Source organism: Oncorhynchus gorbuscha, linkage group LG08 (assembly GCF_021184085.1).
Source record: "Oncorhynchus gorbuscha isolate QuinsamMale2020 ecotype Even-year linkage group LG08, OgorEven_v1.0, whole genome shotgun sequence".
Lineage (NCBI taxonomy): Eukaryota > Metazoa > Chordata > Actinopteri > Salmoniformes > Salmonidae > Oncorhynchus > Oncorhynchus gorbuscha.
The window spans coordinates 18,161,743-18,172,847 of NC_060180.1; the positions used below are offsets into that span (position 1 = coordinate 18,161,743).

An 11,105-nucleotide genomic window follows, 5' to 3' on the forward strand; every position below is an offset into this window, starting at 1 on the left:
AACGGGTTTCTGCATCATCTCATTAGAGATACAAGGTTCTTTGTAAAAAATTTAGGAGTTGTTGGAAATATTAATGAAATTGAGATGATTTATTGATTATAACTGCTATATTTTCTATGTCAGCCTCCAAAACCTGCACTGTTGATAACAATTAAATTCCAAGGGTGTGCGTGCACGTGTGCGTTTGTGAGCGAGTGTTTTGGAGTGTGTGCATGGCAGGACTGGATGTGTTAAGTGTGTGACTACAATGTGTTCACACTATACATCGGCATCGCTTGGTGAATCATCGGAAGCCATTCATCTTTCAATGGAAGGAAAGCAAGAGAGGTGGAGTGGGTGGGGAACCGTTGAGCGATGCGAGGATGGGCGAGGGAGCTGAACAAGGTAGGACTAAAGTTGGGTAAATCTGAACTTCATAAAAATCCTCTGCGATATTACGACTCGAGTGACCAGTCGAAGCTCACCATAGCTTCCAGCCCCTACTGGATTAGCTGAAAATGGCTGTTGATACCTAGCACTACCTAGCTTGCTTGTTAGTTAGCATCCACATGAGGGAGAAGCTAGCGTGGCTAGGCGAGTGCTGCTTTTGTAGTCAAAACTGGGCTTTCAATCCATAATGCTGAAGTTCAGCGTTACATCGTGATTGAAATTTTAAATTCAATTGCACTTCCTGATTTCGCCTCGTTTTTCATCAATGCTCATTAAGAAATGTTAGTGGCCATTACAGAAGGCAAACGAGAGTTGTCTTGGGGGTGTGGTTTGAAATGGGTGATTCTTGGGTGTGATTTTGTCATTCAATCATAACAAACAAGTGCAATACTGAAAAGAGCGAAGTAAAATAAGCTAGCTTTGCTAAGGAGAGAGCGAAGTTTTGAAGTTGAGGACTTCTCCCCTCCTGACTGACTCACCATCTCAAGAAGGTCAGATAATTCAGTTATATGTGTAGGCCGAAGCCTGCGCTGACCTTGTTTGAGCTAAGCTGACAGCAGCTACCATGCATAGGTTGGTGATAGCTGAACCTGGCTATACAATCTAGATTATATTTTTATGCCAAATCAGTTATGTCAAGATAGCAAGAGCCAGTGTCTGGAATGTGTATATAAGACACTCATTCTACACTGAACAAAAATATAAAGGCCACATGCAACAATTTCAAAGATTTTACTGAGTTACAGTACATATTAGGAAATCAGTCAATTTAAATATATTAATTAGGCCCTAATCTATGGATTTCACATGAATGGGAATACAGATATGCATCTGTTGGTCACAGATACCTTAAACAAGAAAGGTAGGGGCGTGGATCAGAAAACCAGTCAGTATCTGGTGTGACCACCATTTGCCTCATGCAGCGTGACACATCTCCTGATTAGGCTGTTGATTGTGGCCTGTGGAATGTTGTCCCACTCCTCTTCAATGGCTGTACGAAGTTGCTGGATATTGGCGGGAACTGGAACACAGTCGTACACATTGATCCAGAGTAATGCAAACATGCTCAATGGGTGACAGGTCTGGTGAGTATGCAAGCCATGGAAGAACTGGGACTTTTTCAGCTTCAAGGAATTGTGTACAGATCCTTGCGACATGGGGCTGTGCATTATCATGCTGAAAGATGAGGTCATGGCGGCAGATGAAAGGCACGACAATGGGCCTCAGGATTTCGTCACGTGTGTTCAAATTGCCATTGATAAAATGCAGTTGTGTTTATTGTCCGTAGCTTATGTCTGCCTATACCATAACCCCACCGCCACAATGGGACACTCTCCAATAGTGTGGAGACGATACCAACTACTGGGAGTTGAATGCACACAGTCTTCAGTCAGCTCAGCTGTCCTACAACACAATATTCTATAACTGGCTCATCTCGTCTCTCCTTGTGTCCGCTGGTAAATCTTTCCCGGAAGACAAATCCCAGAACTAATATCCCTACATGTGGACATTGCACAAACATTGCCCAGATTGACTGTACATACATCAACAAAAAAATGTATTAATGTGTTCGTGTTACAAAGACAAAACATTTTCTGCTGTAATTATCATATTAATGTGCTTATAAAGACAGTATGCCAACACTTAACCTAACATATCAGTTGTGTGCGGAGTACAACTTCAGCTATCTAACCAGAACTAGAATGGCATTTCTATTTCTATGGTCCATTTACCCAAATCTTAGGATTGGGCTGTCTAACACACTGACACGATTGGGTTCAAGTCCAGGCTCTGGCTGGGTCACTCAAGGACATTCAGAAACTCGTCTCAAAGACACTCCGGCGTTGTCTTGGCTGTGTGCTTAAGGTCATTCTCCTGCTGGAAGGTGAACCTTCACCCAAGTCTGAGGTCCTGAACGCTCTGGAGCAGGTTTTCATTAAGGATCCCTCTGTACTTTGCTCCATTCATCTTTGCCTCAATCCTGACTAGTCTCCCAGTCAATGCCGCTGAACCTTCTGGAAGGTTCTCCCATCTCCACAGAGGATCTCTGGAGCTCTGTCAGAGTGACCATTGGGTTCTTAGTCACCTCCCTGACCAAGACCCTTCTCTCCCGATTGCTCAGTTTGGCCGGGCGGCCAGCTCTAGGAAGAGTCTTGGTGGTTCCAAACTTCATCCATTTAAGAATGATGGAGGCCGCTGTGTTCTTGGACCTTCAATGCTGCAGACATTTTTTTGGTACCCACCCAGATATGTGCCTCAACACAATCCTGTCTCCGAGCTCTACGGACAATTCCTTTGATCTCATGGCTTGTTTTTGCTCTGAAATGCATTGTCAAGTGTGGGACAGGTGTGTGCCTTTCCAAATCATGTCCAATCAACATAATTTACCACAGGTGGACTCCAATCAAGTTGTAGGAATCTCATAGCAAATGGTCTGAATTCTTATTTAAAGAAGATATTTCTGTTTTATATTTTTATTAACTTTTCAAAAAAATTCTAAAAACAGTTTTTGCTGTCATTATGGGGTATTGTGTGTAGATTGATGAGGAAAACAATCAATGTAATACATTTAAGAATAAGGCTGTAACGTAACAACATGTGGAAAATGTCAAAGGGTCTGAATACATTCCGAATGTATTGAAGTTGTAGCAAAATGCTTGTGTTCCTACCTCCAACAATGCAGTAGTATCTAACAATTCACAACAATACACACAAATCTAAAGGTTAAAGAATGGAATTAAAAATATGTAAATATTAGGATGAGCTGTCAGAGTTGCATTGACTAAAATACAGTAGAATAGAATACAGTATATACATACACTAACAGTCAAAAGTTCTTCAAATACACAATGTTCAACCTTTCACCAAGGCAAACAATCTTGTCATTCTCTCATCGAGCTTCATGAGGTCGTCTGCTGGTGAGCATTTCAATGAACAGGTGTGCCTTCTTAAAAGTTCATTTGTGGATTTTTTTCCCATCTTAATGCGTTTGAGCCAATCAGTTGTGTTGTGACAAGGTAGGGTTGGTAAACAGAAGATAGCTCTATTTTGTAAAATACCTGGTCCGTATTATGTCAAGAACAGCTCAAATAAGCGAAGAGAAAGTCCATTGTTACTTTAAGACATGAAAAATTTCAACAACTTTGAAAGTTTCTTTAAGTGCAGTCCCAAAAATCATCAAGTGCTATGATGAAACTGGCTCTCATGAGTACCGCCACAGGAATGGAAGACCCAGAGTTACCTCTGCTGCAGAGGATAAATTCATTAGTTACCAGACTCAGAAATTGCAGCCCAAAAAAATGCTTCACCAAGGTCAAGCAACAGACACATCTCAACATCAACTGTTCAGAGGAGACTGTGTGAATCAGGCCTTCATGGTCGATTTGCTGCAAAGAAACCACTACTAAAGGAAATCAATAAGTAGAAGAGACTTGCTTGGGACAAGAAACATGAGCAATTGACCTTAGACCGGTGGAAATGTATCATTTGGTCTGATTTTTAGTTCCAGCTGCCATGTCTTTGTGAGACGCAGAGTAGGTGAACGGATGGTCTGCCCATGTGTGGTTCCCACCGTGAAGCATGGAGGAGGAGGTTTGATGGTGTGGGGGTGCTTTGCTGGTGACACCGTCTGTGATTTATTTAGAATTTAAGGCACACTTAACCAGCATAGCTACCACAGCATTCTGCAGTGATACGCCATCCCATCTGGGTTGGGCCTAGTTCCACTATCATTTGTTTTTCAACAGGACAATGACCTGACACACCTCCAGGCTGTGTAACGGCTATTTTACCAAGGAGAGTGATGGGGTGCTACATCAGATGACCTGGCCTCCACAATCCCCTGACCTCAACCAAATTGAGATGGTTTGGGATGAGTCGGACTGCAGAGTGAAGGAAAAGCAGCCAACAAGTGTTCAGCATATGTGGAAACTCCTTCAAGACAGTTGGAAGAACATTCCAGGTGAAGCTGGTTGAGAGAATGCCAAGAGTGTGCAAAGCTGTCATCAAGGCAAAGGGTGGCTACTTGAACAATCTCAAATATAAAATATATTTTGATTTGTTTAAACATGTTTTTGGTTACTACATGATTCTATATGTGTTATTTCATTGTTTTGATATCTTCACTATTATTCTACAATGTAGAAAATAGTAAAAATAAAGCAAAACCCTTGAATTAGTAGGTGTTCTAAAACTTTTAACTGGTAGTGTATGAAATTAATAAAGCAGCATGTAAACATTATTAAAGTGACTTGTGTTCCATTATTAAAGTGACCAGTGATTCCATATCTATGTATATTGGGCAGCAGCCTCTAATGGGCAGGGTTGAGTAACCAGGTGGTAGCCGGCTAGTGATGGCTATTTAACCGTCTGATGGCCTTGAGATAGAAAGACTGAAAAACAGCTTATATCCCAGCTGTGATGCACCTGTAATGATCTCACCTTCTGGATAGTCGCGGAGTGAACAGGCTGTGGCACAGGGGGTTGATATCCTTGATTGTCTTTTTAGCCTTCCTGTGCTGTAGGTGTCCTGGTGTCAGGTAGTGTACTGGGCAGACCGCACCACCCTTTGGAGAGCCCTGCAGTTGTGGGCGGTGCAGTTGCCGTACCAGCCTGTTATACAGACTGGCAAGATGCTCTCAATTGTGCATCTGTAAATATTTGATGGTCTTAGGGGCCAAGCCAAATTTCTTCAGCCTTCTGAGGGGGTACTGTTTTTTCAGCCTCTGTGCAGGGGTACTGTTGTAGTCAGACATGAGTTAGCTAGTACCACCATAGCTGCATTAAATATGTATTTATGCCCTAGACATGGGTTGCACCTCGGAGGCTAATGTGACTGTTTAGTTTAAATTACATTCATTTATAGCGGCTTGGAAATATGACATTGCTTATGTAGGCAAATGAAAAATGCCATATGTCATCAAATTTAATTTAAAGTGATTGATTACTGTTACTAGCAAAGTTTGTCAAAAATAGCTAGCAATGCTAATGTTAGCTACCTAAAATACAGTGGTCCCATTACATTACATTTACATTAAAGTCATTTAGCAGACGCTCTTATCCAGAGCGACTTACAAATTGGTGCATTCACCTTATGACATCCAGTGGAACAGCCACTTTACAATAGTGCATCTACATATTTTAAGGGGGGTGAGAAGGATTACTTTATCCTATCCTAGGTATTCCTTAAAGAGGTGGGGTTTCAGGTGTCTCCGGAAGGTGGTGATTGACTCCGCTGTCCTGGCGTCGTGAGGGAGTTTGTTCCACCATTGGGGAGCCAGAGCAGCGAACAGTTTTGACTGGGCTGAGCGGGAACTGTACTTCCTCAGTGGTAGGGAGGCGAGCAGGCCAGAGGTGGATGAACGCAGTGCCCTTATTTGGGTGTAGGGCCTGATCAGAGCCTGGAGGTACTGAGGTGCCGTTCCCCTCACAGCTCCGTAGGCAAGCACCATGGTCTTGTAGCGGATGCGGGCTTCAACTGGAAGCCAGTGGAGAGCGGAGGAGCGGGGTGACGTGAGAGAACTTGGGAAGGTTGAACACCAGACGGGCTGCGGCGTTCTGGATGAGTTGTAGGGGTTTAATGGCACAGGCAGGGAGCCCAGCCAACAGCGAGTTGCAGTAATCCAGACGGGAGATGACAAGTGCCTGGATTAGGACCTGTGCCGCTTCCTGTGTGAGGCAGGGTCGTACTCTGCAGATGTTGTAGAGCATGAACCTACAGGAACGGGCCACCGCCTTGATGTTAGTTGAGAACGACAGGGTGTTGTCCAGGATCACGCCAAGGTTCTTAGCGCTCTGGGAGGAGGACACAATGGAGTTGTCAACCGTGATGGCGAGATCATGGAACGGGCAGTCCTTCCCCGGGAGGAAGAGCAGCTCCATCTTGCCGAAGTTCAGCTTGAGGTGGTGATCCGTCATCCACACTGATATGTCTGCCAGACATGCAGAGATGCGATTCGCCACCTGGTCATCAGAAGGGGGAAAGGAGAAGATTAATTGTGTGTCGTCTGCATAGCAATGATAGGAGACCATGTGAGGTTATGACAGAGCCAAGTGACTTGGTGTCCCCTCAATCTTAGTTAGCTGGCTAATGTTATATTGCATTTAAAGTCAATCTGGCAACATCACAATCACAATCATACAGTGCCTTGCGAAAGTATTCGCCCCCCTTGAACTTTGCGACCTTTTGCCACATTTCAGGCTTCAAACATAAAGATATAAAACTGTATTTGTTTGTGAAGAATCAACAAGTGGGACACAATCATGAAGTGGAACGACATTTATTGGATATTTCAAACTTTAACAAATCAAAAACTGAAAAACTGGGCGTGCAAAATTATTCAGCCCCTTTACTTTCAGTGCAGAAAACTCTCCAGAAGTTCAGTGAGGATCTCTGAATGATCCAATGTTGACCTAAATGACTGATGATAAATACAATCCACCTGTGTGTAATCAAGTCTCCGTATAAATGCACCTGCACTGTGATGGTCTCATTTTGGTCTATCGTGCATACAGTAGCTCATTGGTACACCCTTGTGGTTGAATATATACAGTAGGGCAAAAAAGTATTTAGTCAGCCACCAATTGTGCTAGTTCTCCCACTTAAAGATGAGAGTGGCCTGTAAAAAAATCCAGAAAATCACATTGTAGGATTTTAAATGAAATTATTTGCAAATTATGGTGGAAAATAAGTATGTATAACAGAACTGATATTGCAGGTGAAAGCCTGAGAGAAATCCAATCCGGAAGTGACTCGTATTTTGAATGCCCTGCGTTCCGATGAGTCCCTATTGAGTAATGAATGGGCTATCAACCAGATTCCCTTTTCTACGTATTCCCCAAGGTGTCTACAGCATTGTGACATAGTTTCACGCCCTTATGTTGAAGAATACCCGTAAGCGGCTACATTGCGCAAGTGGTCAACTGATGGCTCTGAGTGATTATTGCGTAAAATACAGAGGTAGCCATTTTTCCTCTCGCTCCTACTGAAAAACCATATATATTATCGAATAGATATTTGAAAAACACCTTGAGGATTGATTATAAACAACGTTTGCTATGTTTCTGTCTATTATGGAGCTATTTTTTCGACGTTGTCTTGACCGCAATTTCCGGTCGATTTCTCAGCCAAATGTGAAGAACAAACGGAGCTATTTCGCCTACAAAAATAATATTTTTGGAAAAAAGGAACATTTGTCATCTAACTGGGAGTCTCGTGAGTGAAAACATCCAAAGCTCATCAAAGGTAAACAATTTAATTTGATTGCTTTTCTGATTTTCGTGACGAAGTTACCTGGTGCTTGCTGGACATAATGCTACGCTAGACTATCGATAAACTTACACAATGCTTGTCTTGCTCTGGTTGTAAAGCATATTTTGAAAATCTGAGATGACAGGGTGATTAACAAAAGGCTAAGCTGTGTTTCAATATATTTCACTTGTTATTTTCATGAATAGGAATATTTTCTAGTAATATTTATGTCCGTTGCGTTATGCTAATTAGTGTCAGATGATGACAATGATCCCATTCACGGGATGGGAGTTACAAGTTAAAGGATGAGGAGAGCGGAAAGAGTCAGAAGAGATGCTTGATCAGGTGCTGCTGCTAGTTCTTCCTGTCCCTTGTCCTCGACAGGCAGCCAGTCTCAGTCAGGGGTTCTACCCCAAGCTGGTCCCCTTACGACTCAGAGCACAGAGAATCAGACTGAGCAGAACTTACTGTCTCTGGTGGATGGGATACTTCCTGGGTGGCTCGGACAGTTGATGGTCCTTAAGTCTTTTGGAGAGGTAAATTGAAGAGGTACACTTATGAGCTCCGCATAACTACCGTTTCTTGCATTCTGAAATGTTAACCAAAGCTTAACATACTTTGTCTCACTGGCTTCACTGTAAGGTGTCAGGGATTTCAGTGGTCGACCATCCAACTGCTCCAACTGGAGAAAATTGTTGGCTTCCACCAAGGTAACCCTTATGGCAGTCTTGAGGGTCTGGTTATTCCGTTCATCCAAACCTGGAGAAGGGGTAGGAAAGGGATATCTATTGACAGTGTAAGATATTGAAATCTGTCTGATTATGTATCATGGAAAACAATAAAATGAATTGGGAAAAAAAGAAAAAAAAACCTTGGTCATTTGTCATTAGGTTTTACTTAAGTGTAAGTAGTAAGAAGTATGTTGACTTCTCCATTGATGAGCCGAACTTACAAATGTTTTGCCTCTTGTAGAGATCAGTGGTGTTACTGCCGTTATAGTACTTCGCCTGGTTGGAAAGATAAAAGAAAACCTCCGAGGGATGCCATTAAAGTGCAAGCTACATACAAACAGAAAGCAGCTACAATAACAGTTAGCGAGCTAACTTGGATAAAGTTAGCTAAATAAAACAGTCTGGCTGAGGTAAATAAGTAACTAGCAATGATGCAATAATACATCTAAAAACAGCTTACATTATTATTAATAAATTATTATTTATTCCTATTTAACAATATGTACTTATATAAAGACAAATATATGGTAAAAAAATAGTGTTCTCTTTCCAGTCTTTTCATTCCTCTGAAGCAGCAGGTAGTCAACAGGTTGTCACCGTCAAAAGCACCATCCTTGTAGAGCAATTCTAATGTAATAATTTTGCGTGGTCTGAGCGAGCACTTCTGAGGTGAAATAGAACTAGAACTGCTGGCGTCCTTCCTTCGCGACCGCTACGAGGTAACCATGCAACCAGTATAGCAACGGACGCTTTGGTTCATTACGTAATCCGGTCAGATTGTTGCAAGTTCCAGCAACAGCTCTAGCAACAGAAGCTTTTTTTTAAAGATATATTTATTTTTATTCATAATACAAAAATCAACTTACATTGCTACATCAAACATGTCTAGCAAACTAAACAGGTATTAACAATACTCAAACATAAAAAAAAAATGCAATTATATTCACTCTGAAGAGATCTTATTATAATTTTTAATGAAGATGTTATTCTTGTTGTTATTCACTAGGGTTAATGTTTTAATAAGATAAAATTCAATCAGAAAAATGTGTAATTCTGGTATACAATTTTGGAATTTTTGTTTGTGTATAAAGTATTTGGCAACAAGAATTTAAATATATATATATCTTTAATGTCAAAAATATAGGCAGTGTTCATAATGGTAAATAAGTACTTTGCAAGGTTTTCCCAAAATTCGGACAAATTTACATTCAAAAAACAAGTGAGACAGATTCTCACCTTCTGTCACGTTCTTTCAAAATCGAACCCAGAAGCAGACCAGGACAAGGAGAGTAGGAAGAAGGTGAGTATTTATTTACAAGTGAATGTGAATGGGTAGATATATCCAGGTGGCGTAGCGGGCAGCGGTGGTGAGTTGATGGGAGTAAATAGGTGGATCCAATGGGGTAGCGGAATCCTCCGATGACCAGGCGGCAATGGGGTAAATGATCCGGGTGAGTAACTGAAGACAGAACAAACGGAGGTAAGTTTAAGGCAAGCAATACGTAAAAAACAACAAAACTAATTCTATCCAACTTGAGGCTGATACTATGGCACAACATACTGTTCATGGCTAACGATCCGGCAGGGAATGGATGTCAGATCCGGGCTTATGAAGAGGAGAGATGATGATGATCAGGACCAGGTGAGCAGATAGCTGATGGGATACAGGTGCGGGTAATCAGAACTCCCAACTGGCTACATAGCCCGGCAACCAGACAGGGTGCATTCCAGAACTCCGGAAAAAAAACACTCCAGGACAGAACACAGGCAAAAAACAGACTCAGGAAACGGGATTCGTGACACCTTCTTTTTCACAGAAAACGCAGATATCATCAATAGCCACAAATTTGGAAATCATAGAATTATATGGATATATCTTGAATAAAATTTTGAAGTGCACTTCCTTAACTTTGTTTGGTATACAGTATTTGTAAGGCCTTAACCATGCATTTTTCCAGACAATGTCAGGAATAAGTGTCACGTCCTGACCTTAGTTCCTTTTTTTGTCTCTATTTTAGTTTGGTCAGGGCGTGAGTTGGGGTGGGCATTCTATGTTTTGGTTCTGTGTGTTATATTTCTAGGTGTTTGGCCTGGTATGGTTCCCAATCAGAGGCACCTGTCAATCGTTGTCTCTGATTGAGAACCATACTTAGGCAGCCTGTTTTCCCACTATGAGTTGTGGGTAGTTGTTTTCCTTTTCAGTGTTTGCACCATACGGGACTGTTTTGGCTTTCATTTATTATTTTGTTCTTTTTTATTTAGTGTTCAGTTAATTAAAGGAAATATGAACACGCTGCGCTTTGTTCTACTCCTTCTTCCTCAGACAAACATCGTTACAATAAGCATGTTCCAGAAAAACTTTCCTCTCGGTAGAAGTTGGTTTTGTGAATGAAGAATTTGTCTTGTATATTTATTGCAACAAGATCTCTCAAGTAAGCCCACACCTTCCAATCTGAGTTCTGGATAAACTTTTTGATCATTCCCAAAATTAAGATGTGTTTTCATTCGTGTAGTTAGACCACTGGGAACGGCTTTAATCACAGAAATAAACTCTCTGAAAGGTTTTGGAAACTCTTTCAATGTTAAAAATTGTTCGTATGTGGGAACATTACCCTTGTTGTCGAAAATATCAAGAACAACGTCAATATTCCTCATGCCAGCTGGGGTAGAACAATGACTTATTCCTTACAGTTATT

The 11,105-nt window shown here is 41.5% G+C and overlaps 1 long non-coding RNA gene across 1 annotated transcript; it reads right to left on the reverse strand.

Moving 5' to 3' along the window:
* Positions 1–7,843: 7,843 nt before the first annotated feature.
* On the reverse strand, positions 7,844–8,996 carry LOC124041066. The gene is made up of 3 exons (XR_006839843.1): positions 8,631–8,996; positions 8,296–8,437; positions 7,844–8,203 (listed from the first exon to the last, which is right to left on the reverse strand). It is a non-coding gene; the product is annotated as an uncharacterized LOC124041066 (long non-coding RNA).
* Between the last annotated feature and the right edge of the window lie 2,109 nt (positions 8,997–11,105).